Below are 24982 nucleotides of genomic sequence, written 5' to 3' on the forward strand. Positions count from 1 at the left end.
CTCTCATTTAAATGTGTAAAATTATCGGAGTTGTTTTCCCCTCGATAAGGTTTACAAGTGTCTGTATATCTTTAGTTTTAACAAAGGGCAGCTCAGGAGACGGTTTGCGAAATACTGGTCAGGGAGATAAATTACCTTGTAGAGCCACACAATCACCATTCACAATCTCCTCGGTGACTTTATAGCCAATGATAGGATTTTTCAAGTTCATAGAAACTCATCAAAACACTTCCTGGTATTTTTTTCTTCTCCATCTAGCCATGCTCACTTAAAGCATAATCTGTACTGTTCCTGCTAGGGAGTGAGGGCTTGGTTTGATGCCTTAGGGCCCGCTGAGCACTTTATTTCTGGCAGCTCCTTGGGATTTGTGAACTGGAAATGGGAATGTTGCAGGCTGCTGCAGCACTTTGACATGTTCCTTTCCCAGGGGTCATATCTAACCTCGAGCGATGCTTTGTGTGTGCTGTTAACAAGTCAAGCTTTGCAGGGCTGCTCTCTAAGGTTATTGGCAGGAAACTGAGTGGTTTTATGCTTTCTTTTGCTGGTCTTCTGGGGTCAAGGTTTCATAGCTCTATGTTTGAGGCTCCTCAATTCTTTTGGGTGGGTGCTACTTCAGCCCATAAGTTGTTTACAACATGATTGGTGTGAAACATCTTCCAGCAGAAGAGGACATGCAATACTCAGGGTGGGGATCTCCTTGAACCTCTTCTCCTCAATTTCATGGGCCTTTTCTGATCAACATTGGGCTTGGAAGCTGTCAGAGAGAGACACTCCTGTGTTTCTGAACCACTCCAGTCCCTGAAGCCAGAACCATACCACAGCAGTGCAGGTTGTACTGGTTTATGCCACTGATGGCTCCAGCGCATGATTAAATGCCACTCTGGTTCTGATTTAGCTGAGGGGGGAATGGGGAAAGGAGGGAAGAGGGAATATGGAAACCTTATAGTCTCTGTGGATGTGTATTTCTCCATGATGTGATATAGCTGTGGCTGTGTAGCTGTGCACATTTAGATTGGGACTGTGTGTTTCATTGTCGATGAACACCTGTCTCTATCCGTGCACAGCTCCAGGGAGATTTGCTGAAGCAATAGTATGGCAAACACAGGTATGGCTGTGGGTACAGAGCTGTCATATGGCCGAGTGGGAATGTGCTGAGGGTGACTTTCTGAGGTAATGGGTTGCACCAGAGCCTCCCCTTCCAGGGCAGGGGTTAAGAATTGATTCAGATAAGAGTGGGTGCAAGTACTACTCTATTATAAGACCTTTCAGGTGTTACTTGTGAACAGCCTCTATTTCCAAATTGATTTTTTCCCCACTTATATTCTGACTCAGAGCAACCTCTTGTTCTAAACAGGCTGCACATCTACCCTGAGTGATGTTTCCCACATCGGGGGCAGCTCCCCTCTGACAAAGCCAGCAGAAGGCATTGCCAGGAGGCTGTAATTAAGGCTGTTACCAGAGTTATTTGCTCTGTTCCCAGCAGGCTCTGAAATGGTGATCAGGAAGAAACTAGAAATACCTGCTGGGCCTAATGAGGTAGGCTTGGAGTGATAGGGGTGTCCCATTCCCATCTTCTCAGAGGGAAGTAAGAGAGCGTTGTGTCAGGTAGCAGAGGGCATAGACTCAGTGAATGTGTAGTAAGTTGGTTTTTAAGCTGTATATGTGATGGTAATATTAATGTTTAGTGGAGTGTTTTTCATCAAGGGGTTTTATTCTCTTTTTTATTTTGCCCATGCTGCTGTTCACCTCAGTTCAACAGAAAAGGAAGACTGCAACCAAGGACAACATAAGATTAGCTCTACTTTGTAGTAAGGCAAGATTTGGCCCAAACAAATTGCTGCTGGAAGAACAACAGTGAGCTGAGGAGCTGGTAGTTCCTGAATTTTTGGGAATTAAAAATCCCTCAGTCATTAAGAAGTTTTCATTTAAGCCTCTTCCCAGGCTTTTCACTTTCAAAATGTTGTCTTCTTCTATTGTCACAAGGATGCTGGGGAGGGACTCTTCATCAGAGACTGTAGTGATGGAACAAGGGGTAATGGGTTTAAACGAAAACAGGAGGAGTTCAGATTGGATATAAGGAAGAAGTTCTTCACTGTGAGGGTGGTGAGGCACTGGAATGGGTTGCCCAAAGAAGTGGTGAATGCTCCATCCCTGGCAGGGTTCAAGGCCAGGTTGGACAGAGCCTTGGGCGACGTGGTTTAGTGTGAGGTGTCCCTGCCCATTGCAAGAGGTTGGAACTGGATTATCTTAAGGTCCTTTCTAACTCTAACCATTGTATGATTCTTTGCTATTTAGCTCCTGGAGAAAAGGGGACATTTGTGTTGTGCTTTTGGTTGCCTACTCTGAATCCGTTCCTGGAACTGTGACCAAATGAGGTCTTGATGGTTACTGCTTTAGCTAGGTATTTTAGAACTCCTTAGAGCTCTGTCTATGGCCTGATCCTGCTTGTTGTGAAACTGATGGCAGACCTCCTGCCTTTCTGAGGGGACATAGTTAGGGTGCATTGGCAGCAGCAAGGAAAGCTGTCTTGTGAGTTTGTGGAGGGGATGCATGCTGAAGATGTCCTGATCTTGGTTGCTGTTACTTGTGGGGGTCAGGACAGTTGTTTCTCTTTTGTGTCTTTTCCATGTCACTTTTTGTCTCTAAGACAGTAAATGGCACACAGCAGGAACTTGCAGTGGTTTTCCATGGTCTTTCAAGTGTTTTCATTCCCAACAGCACATGCTATACCATAATGATGAGCCTTGGATTGGGTCATGGGAAGAGGTTGCTGAGGTAAACATATGTGTGATACTCCAAGTGGTGTTTGGGTTTCTGCTGCCTGATCATCTGCATTCAATGCCCTGGGCAGGAGAGGGGGAACAGGGTCTGAGTTGCATGCTCGGTGCACTTGTGTGCCCTTAAAGGTGCCTGTGTCTTAGCAGAGACTTCGTTTTTGGTATTTTGCCAATGAGATCACAGGTGGCAGCTTAGTAAAATCATTTAAACGTCTGTAACCTGCTATGTCAAAACCTGAATACAAATTATTGCCCAGATTCCACTAATTGATGCTTAATAGAAAGAAAAATAACACAGGAGAAAAACCCTCCTAGAAACAATCAATAAATTAAAGATGCTTGGGGATATAAATTCAGCAGTGAAATGAGATACTAATGAAGATGGGAGTTTAATGGTGAGTAGTCTCATTACATTGTTTTAAAAACTCCATTTGGTGTAGATTTTGTACTGGTAAAAGGAAGACAGCCCCGTGACAAACACCCATGAGAACAAAAGTTGTTCTGGTATATGAACACAACTACTACTGTCTATTGCTAAGAAGCTTTACTTCCCCATTTCTGCAAGTTGTTGAAAGATCTGGGGGGGAAACGTGGAGCAGTTAATTAAAAAGCAACTAATGACTGTTCCACAGGGTCAGTTTGCTTCTCGGAGCCTAAAATGTGCAGGATATTAACACATGTATCATTTTTTTGACACTGGAGGACAATTGCAGAGCCCGGCATTGCTGCTATTGGTTTTAAAGTAGAACTTAATTAACTAGAGATGGGCTGAGCAGGTTTGGCTGGAAATGGGCAATGGGTTTCCAAAGAGCTGAGCTGCTCACATATTGCCAGACTACAAATTAAGGACACTGCTTCCCAACTCATCTCAGCCTGCTGAGAAGCAGGGTGCTGTTACCACCCAGCTCCCACCTCTAGCCCCATGGCTGGGTGTCATCCCTATCTCCAAACCCTTAAACATGTTTCACTTAATGTGTTCTAGGCATCTGCCTCAGGGTGAGATGAATTATGTCCCTGAAATTCCCATTTCTCACTGTAGTAGGGATAATAACTCAGACAAATCCAGCATTTGCAGTCAGGTAAGATACCCTGGAGTGAGCAGGTTTGCACTTGATGGCTGCAGCCCACTTGTGCTTTGGCTGGACCAACAAAGCTCTTGGGTAGAAAAAATACCACAAGTCCATTTCTGCACATGCTCCACCCCCACTGTGGCTTGGAAGAGGTGATTTGTTAATGCCCCTGCTATGCCTTGACACTGGTGAGGCATTTTTCTTATGTCAGGGTGGAATTTGGTGAACGCAATCATTTTCCTTTATCTTGCAGTTACGTTTAAACTGCATCTCTGCTGGTACATGCTCTGTTTTGATTAATATTAAACTTCCAGATCATCTTTTTGAATTGGGGCAATTTCTTACGACAAATAGAGCGGAGAGCCAGATTTCTGAGTGATTAGTAGCAGGCTGAGAGCGCTGGATGCTTGGGGAGCTTAACGATTCATGGCCAGATTCATTCACCATGGTTAGAGTGGTGGGCATGTCACAGCTGTGATTCCTCTGGCAAAACCTCAGCCTGAAATGATTTTAAATCAGGGATTCAGTTTTCCATCCCCCTTCCTTCCAGGTTGGCTGCCTTGCTGAAAGGGGGAGAGGAGAGGCATCCTCCCATCCCAGGATATGTGGAAAAACATTTGGCTATGAGGACCCGATGGGCTGTAAGTCTGTTCTTCCATTTTCTCTAAATTCCTGGGCACAGACAGAAAAACTCCCATTGGCTCCAGTGTTTTGATCCCAGGGGATGCCTATCCGGGTGCTGTGCAGGGTAGGGGCAGATCTGGATGCAGCATGGTTGTATTTTGTTCTGGCTTGCTTGTTTTTTTTGTGAGGAAGATGCTAAATGGGAGATGGGAAAGAATGACTAAAAGAGATCAACTATAGATGCCACATGACCTGATGTAATATGAGGAGAAAGAGGAAGCTTTCACTGATTTTTTTTAGCTGTAATCTAATGGTTTGGCACTAGTGGAAGTTCTGGCTTAAGGGTTTTGGAAGCACAGCAATGGCACGTTTCTGACTTCCTCCCAAATACACCTGACATTGGTATAATGCCAATGAGCTGCTGTCAAGCACAGTATAGTGCTGTTCCTGGACTAGTCATGCTACCAGAGTGCCGCATGGAAAATAGTATTTATAGCCAAATGAACACTAAACCCTTTTTTTGTCTTATTTGAAGGCACAAATGGGTTACAAGCAGTATGTATGTGCAAAAGGTGGATTTTCCCATGCAGAACCCATGTAGCTGTGGTGTGTGCTGGCTGAGCAGTGGAGAGTCGAATGCAGATAGGTGATATCCTTGACTGTGCAGGAAGGCAGCAGCAGTGCTTATGGGACATGAACGTCATGTTTTAGGACCAAGAAAATATATACTTTGAAAACCAGATTTTGCATCCGTGTTGACACTTTTGGCCCTCAAACTCATTTTTCATAACTAAGATACAAATTTACCTTCTGCATTGAATAAGGTCAGGAATTCAGCTGGGATTTGGACCTGGGCTGTTATAGAGCAATGAGTACTCAGTACCTTCAAAAGAGTTAAAAACATGAAAGGCCCATCACATCTTTGAGAAAGTTGTTGTTGCTGATCCTGTGAAGTTCTGAGCACTTGTTCAATAGGAATTCAGCATTTTGAGTGTTTCTGGAGACTGGGCCCAAGTCCTGGGTACTCTATTATCAAAGATCAGAAATTACTTTAAGATGTTGAACATTGGCGGTGCATTATATCTTGCTGTAGAAAAGGTCATCCCTGTTATTTGTAGAGGGAGGGTTGCCTTTGCTTCATGGCTGGCTGACTTCTTGGGCTACATGGTATAATTTATAACTACTTATTGTTTGCAGACACTGGGCTGAGGATATTTTGTGTGTGAAATTTAAAATGCAGCCTGTTGTAGTTGGATATGTGGAACAGAATTCTTTTGTCCAGAAGGAGACAGAGACAGCTGGTCTTGCCACCCTTGGCTTCCTCTTCAGTTAAAGGGGAGGAAAATAGGGATTTCTAGGGCATGAATTATCATAAAATAGCTGTTTAGAATATTTCAGATGCACCTATCCACAAAAGTAGAGAGACATAGATACTGGCAATACAGAGAGATTGTCACTATCTCACATGGTAGCATTTATGTTGTAGATGTTGGAGGTAGGCTGTGTTAACTCCTCTTTCCTGATGTCTTTCTGTTCTCTGCACAGCTTGTGTAAAATCAAGGAACTGATGCTAATGTGCATGAAAATTAAGAACCCACTTAGTGAAGGATTTAGATGCTTGAGCAATTGCGTTAAAATGCTCACCTGCTCGTCACAGTGAAATCAGTTGCCTAAAAACATGAAGGAATGTAAATTCCTTAATAAATGCAGAACAATCTATCATATTTTTGGGCTGTCAGTCTCAGAATTTACAATTCCATGCAGAATTGGTTCAAAACTACGCAGAAATGCATTAGCTGTCACGGCCCATTTCTTCAGCTCAACTCTGGTTTTGAGTAGTAGCGTTAGCTTTTTAAGCAGGCTCCAGGTGTTGTCTGATATTGATACGAGCAAATGAGATGAGGTCCTCTTATGCCAGTCACTGCATAAACTCAGTGTGGCTGCACATAGCAGGTGGGAAGTTCAAGCCTTGCCCTCATCCATGACTGGCTTGGGAGCCAAAGGACTGTGGCCTTACATGACAGCTAAACCTGAGCAAACTATGAGCTTCTGCTTTTCCCACTCCCAGCCATATGTTCTTGTCATTTCTCCTGCAGCTGTGTGATTTGAAACAAAAAGGAAAAACCAAACCAACCGCAAACAAATCCTCATTTTCATCTGGTTATCCAGTTGAATCAACACCTGCAAAATCATGATATCTAGATCCCAACTGTGGGAAACCTTACAGCATTCTTGGATCAATGCAAGTATCTTGTGGATCTTCACCATTAGTCTCTTGGTTACTGGACCTTCCACCTCGACTAGAATCTTGTCCCCCAGAGAATCTCCCTATGCAGTTTGCAATAGTATCTACCTCTTTCCAGGCATTTTGCTAGAGTTAACAAATGGGTAAGTTGTGTCACAAAGCACTGATTTGTGTCTGTTTGACAATGATTTTGCTAGTTTGGTGCCAAAGAATAAAATCATAGAATCATCTAGGTTGGAAGAGACCTTTAAGATCATTGAGTCCAACCATTATCCTAGTACTGCCAAGTTCACCACTAAACCATGTCCCTAAGCAGCACATCTACATGTCTAAATACCTCCAGGGATGGTAATTCAACCACTTCCTTGGACAGCCTGTTCCAATGCTTGACAACCCAATTTTTCCCAATGACCAATCTAAACCTCCCCTGACACAACTTAAGACCATTTCTTCTTGTCGTGTTGCTTGATAACTGGGAGACTGACCTCTACCTCAGCAATGAGGTCTCCCCTCAGCCTCCTTTTCTCCAGGCTATACAACCCCAGTTCCCTCAGCTGCTCCTCATAAGACTTCGTCTCTAGACCCTTCACCAGCTTCGTTACTCTTCTATGAACATGATCCAGCACCTCAGAGCCTTTCTTATAGTGAGGTGGAATGAATCAGACTCATTCTGTGGGACCAGTCTCTCACTGCATTATCTACATGTGTTTTTTTGTTATGGAAATCCAAGTACTAGCCTCTTTTGTGAGTGGAGAATCACAGACTTGTATCAATGAAGCACAGCCTTCAGTCTCGTCACTAGTTAAGTAAAACTGTATGGAGCAAGTATCACCAACCAAGACCTAGGAAAAAACCTATATGTTGCTGTTAAACCTAAGATACTCTCCAAAGCTTTACATTCATTGTAAGTGACTTGAGGAATACCTTTTAACTAAGTAATTTTCTTGTGTGACAAATAGTCTTTGAAGTCACATAACGTATGTACAAAGTGTGTGTATGTGAGTGGCAGGTGGAGAAACATCACAAATTACATTCTTGGCACATAAGAATTCACCTATTACTCTGTTATAGCTGTGTGGTTTCAGTACCTCCCAGTAACTGCTGTTTGTCCAGGTGTCAGGTAGGTGCTGGTAAAATGGCCAGATGTGAATCACACAGGACAAGAAAGCAGCACATAAGTTTGCATTAACCTTTCCTAGCCTGAACAGTAGGTGCCCAAGTGAGCCTGCCCAAGAGGAGGAAAGTTGATGGGATCACTGTGTCCTATGATCAGACAGCACTGCACCATGCGGGATATTAAAGGCTGTTCTTTTGTGAATCAATTGAAGGAGAGGCACAATTTAGCAACAATAGTCCTTGGAAAAGTTTCTCAACAAACGATCTTTGGAGAGAGGACACATTGGAAGACTACACTTCTGATAACAGCCTGTTAAAGATCCAGGTCAATGAAAGAGAACCATGTCACTATTATGTGGACCATGCAATGGTTTACAAGTTGACACCAGTTTTCCCCTGTGTGTTCCTTCTCCTTTCCTCTCTGTGTAGTCTGCTGTAACTGTGTGGAAAATAGTAGAATTTGGATCAAAACCAGTGAAAGAAACTCCTCAGGAAGGAGCAAGGAGAAAGTGAGATAACATCGAGTGGCTGTTGGCAGCTACTGCAATACATTAGTGTCTTCGTCGAGATCCTAGACATAGATAGGCAAAGAGAAAAGGACCAACAGGAAACAGCAGAAACACTTTTCCCTAGTAGTTTATTAAGTCATTCATTAAAGAATAGCATGAACTTGGTCAAGACAGCTCCAGAAATCTTTGAGAGAGGCTTTATTACTGCAAAGCAAGCACTTGCTGCATGCTGTGTCACCTAGCCAAGCTTTCAATGTGGGCATCTCTCCTGGCCTGAGCAAGAGAATTCCTACAACACCAATCCTCAGCGATCTTAAGAATAAATCCAGGGTCTGTCTGAGCAGAAGTGTACTTCTTCCTGAAATTTTGATACTTCTGAGGAGGGCTGTTTCTCTCTTCTTGCCTCCTTTCGTGTGTGCAAATGGAGTTTCAGTTGCTTCTGTCCCATAGTAAGATGACTGCTGAAATGGAGAGGGCTTTGCCTGGCTGCTTGCCCATCCCGTGTCCTTAACTAAAACTGAGCAGTACAACTGTTGCTTCCAGGTGTAATCTCGGTTAAACCTCAACACCTTTCCCTTCTCATGGCCTTTGCTATCAGCACTCAAGAAAAACCACAAGGGGAGAATGATAAAAATTGATTTCTATTTCACTAGAAATATTTCCCCTTTTGGCCACAAACTGAGACCGTTCTCACTCTAACCAGTCCTCCCTGGGGTTTGATAACAGTAGCTCACAGGAGGCTCCAGTTTATCTGAAGACCAAACGGTAAATTTCTCATTTCCACTTAGTGGTGAGGTGTTTAATTGCTGCTTAGTTTCACCAGTCAAGTAATTCACATTGATGTGCTAAAAGCAGCCAGTAGCAGTTAAGCTTGCATCCAGGGGCTGCGGTGAACGATCCTGATATCTTTTTGCTGGCACTTGGCTCTTCAGGCTGGGAGTGTTCAAGTTTCTCCTCTCAAGTGGGCAAGCAATCTATAGAAAATTAAGTCTGAAAAGCCATGAGGGGTTGTAAGGCAGGTTAGGGGAGAGGCTTTATTGGCTGAAATTTCTTGTCCTGCACAAATTCAGGTTGAAAATTAAAGTGTTGCCATCTTACTGGTAATTTAGGTGGAGAAATATGGCTTAAATACAGTGAGACAGGGTTGAACAAGAAACAGAGGGTATTCACTTCATAAAGTCCATGTGAGTTTATACATCTACCTAGCAAATGCTGTCCTTAAGGATGTACCAAGTTATAGAGGTCAGTAGATATGGAGATGGCTCATTGCGAAGTCTGTAACTCTGCTTGGTGTACTCAGTCCTCACTTGCATTACTGTAATTGAGGAGTAACGCTTCCAAAGTCTAAAGCCCTGCTTTGCATGGCTATTTGCACTTTTTGGCAGGGGTTTAAAGTGCTGCTAGTAGTTCAAAATCATAGGGAGTTTTTACTCAGTAACAATTTAAATCTACCTTATTTTCTGTGGGGTAATTGTGGGTCTGGAGCGAAGAAGCATAAGCAAATAGTCTGGTCTCTTTATTGAAGTATTTGTTTTCTTAAGTTACTTTCTTTTTTGTCTCTCTTCTGAGGGTCTGATACTGCCAGCCCTGTGGGGGAGCTCCATGCAAGATACAGAATACCCTCCATGTCTCTGAGTATCTATAGGTACAGAGGCTGTGCAACTTGGAGGCAGATAAACAATTTATTTTCATGAGTTAGAAATGACCAGATCACTCATGAGTGGCAGAGCACATCAGAGACAGAGTCAATGATGCATGAGTGTACCAAAGTGGGGGAAGTAAATTGTTTGCTGCAACTTCTCAGAGTGGCTGCTCTGCTGGATGGGAAGTTACGCTTGTACCATCTTTTGGGCAGTCTATGCAGACTTGTAGCTTGATTGGCTATGAGGGAATGATCATTGGGTTTTAGTTTCTTGGTGGGTCACACCACCAGGCTTGCTGGAGCACTGTGTGGGTACTGTTGTAAAGGGCAGGCTTCATGGCTGCCACAGAGCTCAAGAAATAATTTGCTTATATAAATTATGCAGTCAACTGATTAATATCTTTAGAGGTGCAATTGCTGTAGTAGCAGAATCGTAATACAAAGCTGCTGCTCATGTTTAACATGGGCACTCTTCAATTCAGACAATGCAAACAAACACAAATAGAAAGGCTAAGCTGAGTAATAACAGCTGCCTGATATTCCATCTGCAAGCGTGAAGGTCTTTAGATGAACTGAAAGCCTTAGAGTACAAAATAGCCACCCATCTACAGAAACTCGTATCTTACCAAGAAGTCTGTAACTCCTGCTCCCAAACTCATCTTGCCCTCTGTGCAATGCTGCAATCTGATGGCTGTTTGAGATATGGTATTCCACTTGTCTTTCAGATAATGAATATGAGTTGAAAGGAAATGGTAGCATAGTCCACGTTTGAGGTATTACCTAGAACAAAGTTTAGCTGTGTATTTTTAACTAATTAGTAGATTATTTCTTTTAAAAAAACTACACCCCAAAAAGACCCAATTTGCCCCAAATTCCACACCACTTGGCTAGAACCCCTGGGTGGTTTCTCATACCCAACCCCCAGCTGTTTGCATTCATTGGACTCTGATGTCTTCAAACTGAGCACCACAAACCAGAGAATCGATATCATCTACTGAGCACAGCCTAAACACAATCAATTAATTCCTTTATATGCAAAAGGAGCTGGAACTCAGCTCATCTCCTCTTTCAGGCAAATTATAGCAATAAGAGTTTCCCTGAGCTGAAACCAGAAGTACCAGCTTTCTGCACACTTAACCTATAATTGTCTATAACATGCATGGAGGTAAGTGAGATGCAATTTTATTCACAAGAGTTCCATTATCTTTAATCAGCTTCTACATAATTTCCTTTGTATCCAATTGTTTTGGCTTTAAATATGTACTACATATCCTTTTCATGCCTGTGTAGCCAAAAGGCAAAGAAGTCAATATTATGTTCACAAAAATACTCCATTCGCAGGAGTTTTAGCAGCGTGAATAGTGAAAACAGGAATAAATAGAGTTGTTTTTAGGAGAAGAATTTTGAACCATTTAAGCACCTTTCCCTCAGCTGTGCCCTAAAATGCTTTACAGAGTAAACTAAACGCTTTATGAAATGGTAATATAATCCACAGCAGTAAGAACAAACAAGGTGATAGAAACAAGAGGAAAAAGGCCTTTTTGAATAGGCTGTTTAAATAAAAAATAATGGTGCCAATGGTGTGCTGCTTTCACTTGAGACCAGCTCTTTACATCTTGATCTTGTAATAACCTAAAATTTGTAGGAATTTAAGGGAGTAAAGAAATCTCTGCTGTCCTTATGAATTAAGCATTGATATGCCCTAGTGAAAGGCTGTCCTCACTTCCTGAGGGCTGAAGTGGGTCAGCAATGCACACAATTTGACAAGAGCAGCCACTCAAAGCTTATTGCCAGGAAGGAGAAGCAGTTCATCACAGGCATCTAAATGCTTCATTGGAGTAGGGGCTCCAAGATGCATACTTCGGTCCAAGAAAGGGACAGACCAACTAGGGAGGGAATAGAACCACACTAATAAAATGATCAAACCCCCTTATTAATTATTTTTAAATATATGTCATTATTTGGGCTAAATAACACTGGTATAGCCTTCAAATATTACATATCACATCTTGTTGCAGGGGATGAGGAAATTACTGCTGTGTGCATGGGCTCAAGTTGCATTCAGTGCTGAAATTTAGGAGAATTTTTTACAGTTAAGGATGGCAAAATACTGGAATAAGCTGGCTAAGGATGCATTGGGTTTTCTGATGTTTGAGATGATTAGTAAGACAGATAACCATCCTTCAGGAATGACACAGATATATCTGACCCTGCTTTTGGAGGGCATTATAGGTCTGATGACTCTGCATGGTGCTCCCAAGCCCTAATTCTCTGCAGTTCAGTGTGGGCACCTTAAGATTGGTCACTGTTACACATGTGGGTTTGGAAAAAGGAAAAAGAATGCACCCTACCTCCCAGCTGAGCATCTCACAGGTGGGACATGACCTGGGAACTGTGTTTCTACAGATGGTTGCCTCTGCTTTTGACTCGGAGAACTCAAATGTGCCTTGTACCTGTCTGATGTGTCTCCTTTCTGCTCTTTTGTGCTGGTGGTTCAGTCCTGCCTGGTTTTAGGGCTGTAGATCTCTTCCAGCCTTGCCTGCAGATTGCTTAGTTATGGGCAGGATCTCTCTCTAAATACTACTCTAATTCAAGAATGAGCAGAATCTAAGGAAACCTTCACTGAGCAACACTTTTTTTTTCCTCAGCTCTTGAGAGATCTCTGTGGTTATGGCTCCTTTTCACCACCTGACCTGCAAAGATCAAGCTGCTGCCCAGCTTTTGAAGGTGTTATTGCTGTTCAGAAAGAAGATTTTCTGGCATGTGATAGGCAAGAACAATGCCTCCTACTTTTAACTGATGATTGGAGGAACTTAAAGGTCTTTTCCAACCTATACAATTCTATAATTTTAAGCACTGCTTCCTTGCATGGATGTTAGGACTTGTATTGCTTCTAGTGGCAATGTCAGGACTGCAAGGCAGCTAATGGGGATGGATTCACTCCTGCTCTTGTTGGTGATAATGCTGGTTGGCTTAGATCCAGGATTTGTTCAAGTGTTTTCGTGTCCCATCATGAGTACAAAGCAGCCCCTCATTCATGAATCCACTGGGGAGCAGTCAGAAAGGAGAGGCTGCTGTTGGGTCAGCCAGAAGCTCATCTCATCTCACTGTGTGCCTGGACAAGGGATCACTGAGCAGATTTGTCCCAAAGAAGCATTAAGCAGCATTATGTTTTCCAATACAAAATTCTCTTGCTTGTGTTGACCAGGATAGGGTTCGCTCTTGTCACCTGTCATGCAGCCTAATTGCTTCACCCAGCCTTGATTCGGAGCTCAGGATTCAAGATTCCCGAGAGATGTGATATAAATCCTTTCCTTTCTCTCTGTTGTATGCGTCATGCTGGTCATCACCATAACTCGCTGGAAGCAGTGCCAGTGATACTACCACCATCAACACAGGGATGTGAGCTTCTGTAGCTTGCTCTGTCCTTGGCTGCAATTGCATACACCAGCAACAGTGAAACCCTGGGGACCTTCACTTATTTTCCTCTTGGACCTTAAATGTACAGCACCTTACACAGCGAGGTCCTGAGTCATCACAAGTCTCAAGTGGGTGATGTTTATTTTCCCTCTATTGCCTATTCCCTTCCTGAAAAAAGGAAGATCAATGGAATATTTCAGCTCACGTGACCTCTGGGAATAGTGGATGCTGCCACTATATAATATAGTGTATTATATTTTTTTTAAGGGGGGAAAAAGGAGGAAAGAAATAAAAAATCCTGCCGGTTTAAATGCAGCCTCTTCCACGACCCCTCTCCAAAACCAATATTATCCTAATGAAATAATGTCTTGCTTGTATTTATTTATTTATTTACCTCAACAAGGACTGCGAGTTCATTTGTTTGTTTTACATTGCCTGCTCGGAACAGTGTAGCTGTATGAGGTTAAAGAGATCCTCTGAGAAAGATCCTATTGATTTTAATTACCGAGAAACAGCCCACAGGGACAAAAGGACTTTGGCTGTTTATTTAGCCATCGCTGTGCTGCAGTGTTGTGTAAGGAGAGATCAAATCAGTTGCCCTCATTATTACAATAATAATAAGGCAGAAAAGGTGCCTCAGGGCCTCAGGATTTTTTCTTTAAGAGGCAATAACCTCCACCACTCCTCCCACTAATAAAAGGCAGACTTGAGGAACAAGGAGCAATTACTATTAGTCAATATTAATTCAATTACACTCACGTTATTTATATCATGAAAAGGATTGTTTAATATTTTAGAAATATCCCATCCAAATCAGGGGCCACATCTGTTCATTTACAGATTTATTTTTATCACTGCTAAATGTACATTAAATGGTTTCTACCTCCTTTGGACTGAAGCTAAAGTTAATTAGGTACCTGGTATAAACAGCAGCTAAGCCATGTTTATTGGTAAAATGAGTGTTTATAATAGTATCTGAGTTGAAAATACACCTTCTTGGGTGTTAGACTGGAAACCGTCCAGGGAAGAGCAAGTGTTACTTGCCTGGGATCTTCTCCTGCTTATTCTTGGCTAACCTCAAGACAGATTTATGGTGGTTTTGGTGAGAGCAGAAATCAGTTTGTTCTGTTTATGCTATTTGCTGTTTTTGGAGCCTGCATCTCTGAATTGGTCTCTGCTTTGTGGCTTGGTTTGTGTTGCCTCATGAGAATTTAGTATTTCCCCATAGGTATTCTCTTTCTTAAATACTTTTTAATGAATGTTTGATGCTTTTGGCCAGAAGTGCACAAAGAGCCAAATTACAGTGCTTTATGTGAACTGTGCCTCAGATCTCACTTGTGCCTTAAAGAAAGATTAGCCCATATTCTTTTTGGCATTGATCTTGTAAAACTGTGTTTGAGTGACCCAAGAGCAATTCAGCAGATGGGTGTATGCAGGAGAAGGTTGTATAAAAGTCAGTGTTTTAATATAGAGGTGAGCAAATCTGGAAACAGTTGTTTGAGACAGAATTGGTCTTTCAAACACCTTCGCCAGGCCACATGTAGGTGCATGTTATTATTGGTATGGAGAAAATAACGGAGCTGCACGTCATTGAAATTAAGTTGTAATTTAACTGTCATCTGTGGGAGCCTTATGCTTGTTGAGGACTCTGCAGGAGGACTTTAAAGAGAGCCCAGGGACAAGCAGTTTAGCTGTCAGCATCATTTGCAGTCTTCTGTGCAAAAGGCATGGCAGAACTTGAGTAAATGTCTGTGCTCTAGCTCAGCAACTAACTTCACACTTAAGGGTTTTCTTTATTTTCCTTTAAATCATGGCACTAAGAAAGGATTTCCTGGTTCTTGCTCTGCTTCAGTTGAAGCCTTTTGAACTTCAGAAGATGTCACATGTGGTTTTAACTGTGAGCCATCCTCTGGACCACCAAATCTGTGCCTCACTGACTACTTGTGAGATCCTAAGCATTTCAAGCAAGGTTTCTGCTTGTAAGGTTAATGCAGCACAGCACTGCATGTGTTGCAGGTCAGTCCCTTGGTTAAATATGTTCTTCTCGGGATGGTGCTTCCTTATATATCCAAGGAGGGTGTAGGTTTGGCCTGGATGCTACAGAAGCTATGTTTCTGAGCTCAGAGTTGCAGCATTGCCCTAGGATGTTGAAAAACTCTGTAGGTGCCCTGCTTTCCCAGTGGCTTGCTTTTACAAGATGGGTTAAAACAGTTGACTCAGAATATCTTGATAATATTTTACCTTTTTGTCAGTGTATCAGTTCACTCTTTGACTAATTATCCAAAGCAGAATGTGCCTACTCCACTGAATTTTCTTCACCATGCTCATTTCTGGGCTGAATTTAACTGACATGGTCTGTTCCTGACTGGTAATAGCCACTGTGGATAGTGAGGGTGGGCAGTGACACAGATGGATTTAGAAGGACGATAAACAGCTAATAACAACAACAAAAACTAAGGTGGTTTTAAAAATTGTGGTTTAGGTCTTTAATTGCATCCCAGGCTTGAAGACTGCGTGTTTCATACTTCCAATTTTTCCAGCAACAAGATAGACTAGGAACATCTTCAGGTTTTCCATGTTCTGGCCATGATTTATGCTATTTCTCTTCTGTTCTATTTCGTGATATATTCTATTTCTGTGATCAACATGCACCTCAGAAGTTGTCAATATGGGAAGTGTGTGTCTAAGAAGAAAAGTAGAATGATTAAACTTATTTGCAGTGTGATAATATGGAAGAAGAATGGATGATGATGCTGTTTTGGACTGCAGATACTGTGAAGAAGGTATCCCCTAATGAGAAATCAGAATTAGCTGCAATTAGAGATGGAGAAGTAGCTGCAATTAGTAGTTTGGGAGAAACTGATTTCTAAGGAAAGGCTAAGTTTTCAATGTATAGAGCACAGCTAAGCAAGTACCAAATGCAGGATGTGTTGACAGTATGTAAAACTGTAAATATCCAGTATCAGAAGGGGGGGCTATAGGGATTCTGGGGAGGGACTCTTCATTAGGGACTGTAGTGATAGGACAAGGGGTAACGGGTTAAAACTTAAACAGGGGAAGTTTAGATTGGATATAGGGAGGAAATTCTTTACTGTGAGGGTGGTGAGGCACTGGAATGGGTTGCCCAGGGAAGTTGTGAATGCTCCATCCCTGGCAGTGTTCAAGGCCAGGTTGGACAGAGCCTTGGGTGACATGGTTTAGTGTGAGGTGTCCTTGCCCATGGCAGGAGGGCTGGAACTGGATGATCTTTAGGTCCTTTCCAACCCAAACTGTTCTGTGATTCTACGATCATAATCTATTAAAACTGGGAGTGTGAGTGGTAATGTTGGCTGTTTGTATGGCTATATCTGAGTATGCTTTTCTATACAGACTTTTTCAGGCAGCTGGTAAATGCTAGCTGAGTCGCAGCACCAACATACAGCACAAGGTAGGCTAACAGACCAGGTATTTACTCAGTTGTTCTGTTTTTGAAATTTGCATGGGGATCACATATGTCATAAAGTTTCTAGGTATGGTCTCTCTTTCCACATACCTGGAGCCAAAAGCTGTGCTCCAGGTAGATTGAAATTAACAAAGAATCAGTCATAAATTGGAGAGTGACTTCAGGTAGTTATTCTTCTCATCGGTGGTTTAGCTCCCCATTGTTAACCTATATTAAGCTCTTTCTTGGTAAGATCCATTAAATGATTTCCTAAGTGTCCCTGATTCAGCCCTCAATGTGGAGGTCAGCCTTGGTAATGTTTCTCTAGCGCTTCCTCATCAGTCCCAAAGACCTGTTTGCCTTTTGTCCTCATCTCAGTCCTTCTCTTATCTCCTGTTTCCCTATCTTTTCATCTCTATGTCTGTGTCTGTCTATTCCATTTGCATACAAAATATGCCAGTCTCTTTTGTTTCATATATTCTGGATTTACCCCCCATTCTTTTCTTGTTCACCCAGGTTTGTCCTCATCTCAGGGCATCTAACAGATTCTGCTTCAGTTTCTGCTCTTCTGAAAACCTTTCCCTTACTTAGTACTTATCTTTTCAGTAAATGCAAAAAACCTGTGGAACTCATTGCTGCTTTGAGATGAAAGGGCTGTTAAAGGCCCAGAGAGGTCTTGCATTTCCTCTATGCGTGCTCCCTCCTAGTGCTCCTTGTGCATTTAGCAGTGTCTCTGCTGCTGGCTGTATGGGGCTATATATTAAAAACATACCCAAAGTCTAAGGATCATAATCTCTTTTGGGTAGAGACTCTCTCCTAGTTATGTGTGTGTCTGAGAAATTTCTGGGAAGTTGAGTGAAGCTGTTTGATTTCTCCAGTATATACGGCCCTCTTTTATGGGCTAATTCTTACCTGGACATACGAATATTTATATATCTTAGCTAGACATAATGTGAATGGTATTGACTGAGTTTTGCAAAGGAATTTTGCTACCTCTATGGAAATTCATGGATGGGGCCCTATCCTCAAGGAATTTATAGTGGATCAGGTCATTATGCTTGGGTGGCTGTATGACAGCATTGCAGAATAGAAAATCTTGCTGTTGAAAGCACTTTTGAATCAGGGGGAGAGAATAAAAGGATTCTCTGGTTCACCCTCTTGGTCATGGCTTTTGGTTATGGTTATAGCTTAACATAACTACACATCGAACCACTGTGCATTTTTATGGTCACATGTAGGGTGGTCGGTGCTTGCATAGGCACAAGAGATTTAAAGCTGTTCTCTTTTTGTTTTTTTTTTCTCTCTGAAAGCTACATTAATTGTTCTGATGTCTGAGCATCTGCCCGATACGCGATGTTTCCCCTGCAGACTGAGGAAGACAATAGCTAAATGCAAATTTATTGAACAAGCAAGCTATAAACCCTGAACTTAGCACAATATTTTAATGGAAATCATACTTTGTTAAAGGCACATGTATCAAATTTTCTTGCTGGAGATTACGGTTCATCAGTACCACAATTAATTAAAAATATCCCAAAATATCTCACTAAACTTACCCATTACTCTGCTGTTTCTATATATAGCTTTTTAGCGTTATAAACCAATGACTAACTGCAGGGAGGCATGTGGCTTTTATTAATTTGAATACACGAAATATCATACTTTATAAAGGCATTCACTTTTCTGTTAACTCATCCATTCCATTTTCAGTGGCAAAAATGATCTTTAAATAATTCTCCAGTTTTCATTTTATGTGTTTTTACAGTGTTAACTGGGAAAAGCTGATTCATTATCTGCTGTCCTAAGTTTACCTACTCTCAATAACTCACAAGTTCAGGTCACCCTGCAGTGCCTCCTTTCGCCTTCGCTCCGATACCATGTCTAACTGAATGGAATTGACCTGTTTAAGGCCTCTTCACTCCAACTGAATTATTTGATCATAGCCACAGACATCTGTTTGGGACAGTAATTGGTTGTTTATAACAGCAGAGGAGAGCCACCAGCAGCAACAGCAGCAGCAAGACAATAAAGGCAAGGGACAAGCATGGAGGGCATGTAGACAGGTCCTGACAGACCACTGTCTGCTTGAGATAAGCAATGCAGATTAGTTATATGCACTCTATCTCACCACTGGGGCCTAATAATCCCCTTTAGCACTCATTCACAGTTATGTAGCAGACAGAAAACTAATACAGGGGAGAATGTGGTCCTACTGCCTTGCCACAAATCTCAGGCACAGTTTCTGGAATCCGCGGGATTTTACCGTACAATTAGTTTTAAATGTCAATTTCATGGCAGCTCATGAGATGGAAAATAGAAGAATAGTAGTGTAAAGATACCCATTGCAAACTAGATTATTTGAGAGTGAAAGATGGCTATTCAAGATGCAGCTGTCACTGCTGCTTCCCGGCTTGACAGCGACAATGTGAACATTGAGGTAAAGGTAAAGGATGACAAAAATGTAACTTGAAGGGCTGAATCACTGGGGAAAATAAAAGACATGGCATTTCTGTGCTGTTTGTGTACAGTGTGGAGACAATGTGGATTTTAATTGATTTGCAAAACCTTGTTGCAATTACCATGGAACACAAGATGGTCGCGCTTGAGGGTGACATGCCATGGCAGCGAGCATGTAAAGTAGTGCACAATGCACTGGGTTTGTCCTGTTAGAGCTGCACGCGTGTTTTCCCTTAGTGTCAAGCCAAAACACATGACACAACTTGTGGGTGCTGCCAGTCAGGGTTTAAGGAATACTGGAGATGCTGGGATTTGATCGAGAACTCTACGTTTGCATTTGAATGTTGAATTAAGTAATTTTTAGCTACATGCACAATCAAAAAAAAAGCATTTGCAAATGCAGAAAAATGCCAGAAATGAGGCTTATTTTAGTTCAATTCTCTCTTACAGAAAGTAGGAGAAGATACAGGATCCCATACTGTGTTTCCATAGCCAAATTCGAGCGCTGCTGTTTTGATTGCTCAATTTTGCAACCTTAATTTTATTCTAAATGCACAAACGCACACCCAGCTTGAGCATAATAACATACTTCTGCTAGGTGGCTTCCTTCAAAGACCTTTTGATGACAAGGGGTGAACCACACGGTTGCTGCCTGTTGATCAGCCCCACATCGCATTCAGACAGACACAGAAAACCCTGTCACTTAAAGGCTCCAGCAATATGAGTTAGGGATGGTGACCATCCACCTCCTATACTCATGGGTCATCCTGAAATTATAGATCCAATATATTTTCTACAGTCCTGTGCTTTCCTGTATTCTGCACGTGGAGAATTGTAGGTAGAAATTGCTTTCTGAAATTATGGCAGCTTTTGAAGTACACTGATGTTATTTTTTGTAAATTGATCCGAATTGCTGAGTATTTCCAGTCTGTTCTCATAAAAGTTCCTTGTATGGAGTTCAAGATCTTTCCTAGAAACAACTGCTTTTTGAAGTCCACCAAGTCACTAGAATTTTCCTATTAATTTTGTTCAGATGAAAGGTCTGGAATTTACCAAGATATTGTTATTTGTTATGGTTCTGAGCCAGTGCAGGTACAAAGAAAGTGCATAGACTGATACTAAGTTTGCTTGCATCCCAGACACATATTAGTGGAACATGGTCAGGTGATAAAACCTAAAAATTGTCATAAATGTGGTTGTGCTTGAGCTATGCCACTCATTCCATGGATAACAGTCCCTCTCGGTGTGATGTAAATATGTGCTCATATACAAATGGGTAAGAAACGTTATTCTCCAGAAGTGTCAATGTTTTAGTGGTGCAAAGAAAGTGACTTTGGCTCCTGAGATTTTCAGGTCCTGCTTCGTGATATCTGGTAATTCTTTATGCAAGTAATCATGAAAGCTGATTGTAGGCACCAGTGGGAAAGGAAATCTCACCTCAAACCATTTCTTTTGAAAACATTCCTACTACTCAAAGTCATGTTTTTCAATTTTTTCAGTTTACAGCTTTTACTGAGTTGGGGGGGAATCATATTATCACCAAGAGGCCAACAAAAGGATCCATGCTGCATCATTCCACTAGTGACAAAGTGCTGTGTCTTACTGCTAGTGACATCTTTACTTTGATACCTGTTTATTCTCTTTACTAGCAAAGATAAACTTCCATGAACCAAAACTCCTTTTGTGTCTTGAGTGTGTTTGTTGTCTTCCTCCCTTCTGTATCAAGTATGGAATTGGCAGCATCCTAAAAATTTGCTTTTCTCATTCTCCTACATTAAATAAAATGCTTGTAGTGCATATGGGGTACCTACTATGTAGTTAGTGGTGGTAAATACTTTTGTTACACATAATGGCTTGCTCTCGCAAAAGACTTTTTCTTTACCATTTTGTTTGTGTCTTCTTTCTTCTATTTTGGCTGTGTCCAGCCTCGTGGTTTTTTTTGACATGATATACACGCTACACAGGCATTGCCAATCATGGGGTTATCTTTCTTCCTCTGATGAGAGGTAAGGTCTTCACTGCCAGGCTCACAAGCACGCACAGTTTCTAATGTGTATTACTGGAATTATCTGCATTTCTTGTGGGGGTGAGTAATGAAAATTGCTGACTTAAAAGCTTGGAATAATCTTCTCTAAGTGAACTAATTTTAAATTTCTTGATTAATTTGATCAGTCTTTGCCACAGAAGATGTTTTTTCAGATGCCTTTCTCTGATATTGTCTGTTGGAGGTCCCACTATCACACTCATGTTCCGCACAGCTGCCTCTCTATGCACATCTCCCAGAAGCTTCTGCCATGAATTTCACATGTAATATGGAACCTGGTTTTGAACTGCTCTAACATTTTCATGGGGCATAAGAATTACATGCAGAAGGCACTTATATTGAGTTTTCTTAGTTGTTTATAGGAGCTTCAAAACTCACCAGCAAGGGACAGAATCCTCAGCCACTATAAACCCATATAGCTCTCATGAAATCAGCAGGGCTTTGCACTAAACTTCATGGTTTTTACCTGGGAATTTCTTTACTCTGCATTGCCAGCTAGAGAGTTACTGCACAAACAGGCTGTAAAGCACAGCAATGTTTTTGACTCCATCTACATGTCCTATATTTGTTATCTATTTGCCAATAGACCAGACTGCAAAGGGACTGTATTTTTCAGCCAAACGACCTGTAAGTAGCAAGAAATCTTATGTTTTTGCCACTTTGGCTAAGACAAGAGCATCCACATTTTACATAATGAGAGAAATCAACTGTTCGTTATCAGTGCTTTTTGTACAATTGCAAATCTTTAAAGCCTAGCTGCTGCTTGGATTTAACAACTGCATCCCAACCCTCCATGCACCAGGAACATGCAGGTTGCTTTTATACCACTGCAGTGAATACCATTATTTACAACTAGATTGAGCTAAAATTCAGCCTCATGTTCACATAGGGATCCCTGGCTGCTCAGAGGGAGAAGTGTTTTTCCATTCAAGAGGAGATTGCAAGTCTTTATTTGACTTCAAGTTCACATTTGCTATTTTGTGAATGATGATTAAATGGTAAATTAGTGATATGAAGACAATTTGTGGTGTGTCCGGTCAGTCCAGATTTCTAGGTGGCTGCAGACTCTGCAACTATATGAGCAACAGAACTGAAGTCCTTACTCGTGTTTTGTTATGGGGTAGGCAGAGGCACCTCTCAGGCTGCAGTTTCTTATCCATAACTGTAATTTCTTATTTGGACATATGAACATATCTGATTCCTTGTTATTTCATTATGGCTTCCCCAGTATGTTCCCGGCAGCACCACACAATTAAGGTGTTGCAGGAGTGACCTGTGTGATGGCTATGTTTTCCTCCTAGGAATCTATCTGGAGATGCAAATTGCATCAGTCCCACACCCCTTGTGAGAACCCAGCCAGAGCTCTGTCTTGCAGATGAGGAATCTCATAGGTATAACAAAGAATGCACTGGGACTTCTAATGAAATAACAAATTACAACTGTTAACAGGTATTCTTATTACCACAGCCCATTCAGATAAATACTTGTATCAGCCAGTTTCCATTCTGCAGGGTTCTTGCCTGTCTGATTTGGTGGAGTGCCCTGCTGCCTCTCTGTGCCCAGGGCAATGATTGGTATCCTCTGGCTTATTCTCCACTCCTTCAGAGAGACAGTTCAGCTTAATGTTCAATCTAGTTGGTCTAATTATTCAAGCGTGGGTTCCTAATAGCACAGATTAGTCTGATCAGCAGGTGGGCTTCAAATCAAAAATATAATAATTGATATCACATTGGCCAGTCTAATCAACACAGGCTGATAGCATCTGCTTTACTCTGTGCTTTTTGTATTGTGAATCAAATCTCCAAATTGAACCAAACTATTTCTAGGAGACGTATTATCACCACTTGGCTTTAGCGGCCCTTGTGAGCTCTCATAAGATCCCTAGAGATAGAAAGCAATATACGTTCCTTTCAGTTAAATTTAGTTTGGTTTTCAAGTGAAAAAGAGCCCCAAGAAATACAGAAACGCCTAAGCTGTCGTCGAATGTAACATGTCTGGCTACGTTATAACCAAAAGATAAATATTCACAATTTCACTTTTTTCTTTTTCTTTTTTTTTTTTTTAAATAATTCTTCTTTTTTCATTCTTTTCCTTTGTTACCATAGTAATTTCCAGTAGTGCCTAATATAACATGGTCAATTCCACCCCAAAGGATTTATTTGCTTTCATGTCCCCATCTCATTCTGAAGTCGCATGCAATGCAGCCTTTTACTTAGATTTTGCTTTCCAGATAACCGGGTAGTTTGTAATTTCAAGTAGGGCCAAACAAGTATTATTGGCTCCTGAAGCAGGTGGTGGTGAATTTTGTACTGGTTCATAGCTCCTGTAGGATTTTACTCTGCTGCCCTTCATTAATTTTGGAGAGGGCTTTATCTCCTGTGTCGCCTTGTTTGACACAACATGTTTCAACACAACATGTTGTTGACACAGCAAAAGAAAGAACATGCTTTTCATGTTCTTCCAGGAGCAGAAGAGCAGAGTTCCTGGCCATAGCCTTCATCCACAATTTTTAGGTGACTTCCTAGTAATCCAAGGATTAAACTTGTGGAGTACCTAGAAGATAAAGTGGAGTTGAAAAGGTCAGTCCTTTACTGAAATGTAGTGAACCAGGAGTAATTTCTTCTGTGCTGGCCTGGGCTTGCCAGAAGGTTATTTAGATGTGAGCCTCCCTAACATCAGTGCAGTGCAACCTTTCACCATGTACCCTGAAGCAGGACCTTCAAGTTGCTCAGGAGGTCTCTTTTGGTCTGCTTGTAGTATGCTGCGAGTTGGCTTTTGTGCCACATTACACTGCATTCATATTGGCCGGGTGGGAACTGATGAACAACACAAACATGGAACACTGGTCATCATCTGGGAACATGTGGCAGTGTGTGCTGTCAATCTGAGATGATGGGAAGTATCATTTCTGGATGCTGCTGAGGTTTTGTGTAGAATTGATTGTAATTCTTTCATGGTTACCTTGTGGTTCTTATTAATTTTTACATGCACCTCTTTTTCTTTGATTTTTTTTTTAATGCCTTTGTGAAACTTAGGAGAAAAGACATCTTTTGTAGCAGTTTTATTATATCTACCCTACTTGTAGTATGGCCAGTTGCTGAAGTCCTTCGTGACTGATGGCATGAATGTCTGATCTCAGTTTGATTACGTGGCTTTTAAATGCTTTAATACTCGTACTCTTGTTTGGTCTGCTCACATACGGTATAATAAGGTACACAGTAGAAATGGTGAAGAAAGAGTCTGAATACAGAATGCGGTGGTTCAGCATGCAAACTGGTACAAGAGGATTTCAGTTGAAAGCAAAACCTTTCCAAGGCTCTGATGATATGGTCTTTATTCTTGATGATTAAGCTAATCTTTAGTTTACCCTAGAAAATCTTATTTCCGACAGTTTACATTTGTCTTACGGGTTCACAGTGTTTTCCACTGGGATATCTCAAAATGCTTCATATATTTTTTTGTAATCTTACAGATTTGGCAAGTAGCACTATCAGTTTCATAGGTGAGAGGGCCTAATGCTGCGACAGTGAAATGATCTGGCCATGCCAAGTCAGGAATTACCCAACATGAGGGACTTGGTCCTTGGCCTTTTGCCTCACATCCTTGACCGTAGACATCAGCTCTCTGCCACTAGCAAAGACCAACAATGGAATTTGT

At 41.6% G+C, this 24982-nt stretch overlaps 1 long non-coding RNA gene across 6 annotated transcripts in view; it reads left to right on the forward strand.

The window, feature by feature from the left end:
* Positions 1-1757: 1757 nt before the first annotated feature.
* The window catches only part of LOC134161012 (uncharacterized), a 36880-nt gene continuing 13655 nt past the window's right edge, over positions 1758-24982 (forward strand). For 2 of the 6 annotated variants that reach the window (XR_009963793.1, XR_009963790.1), the window contains exons 1-3: positions 1758-1854; positions 2719-2775; positions 4398-4488. This is a non-coding gene — a long non-coding RNA (uncharacterized LOC134161012). Of the gene's footprint in view, positions 1855-2718; positions 2776-4397; positions 4489-6016; positions 6600-11055; positions 11149-12001; positions 12282-12631; positions 13370-15885; positions 16614-24982 lie in introns of those variants that run through there. The other 4 variants (XR_009963791.1, XR_009963788.1, XR_009963792.1 and 1 more) reach the window with 4 other exon arrangements.

Source organism: Pezoporus occidentalis, unplaced genomic scaffold (genome assembly GCF_034315485.1).
Source record: "Pezoporus occidentalis ecotype Australia unplaced genomic scaffold, CSIRO_AGI_Poc_V1 ctg168, whole genome shotgun sequence".
In the NCBI taxonomy this organism is placed as follows: domain Eukaryota; kingdom Metazoa; phylum Chordata; class Aves; order Psittaciformes; family Psittacidae; genus Pezoporus; species Pezoporus occidentalis.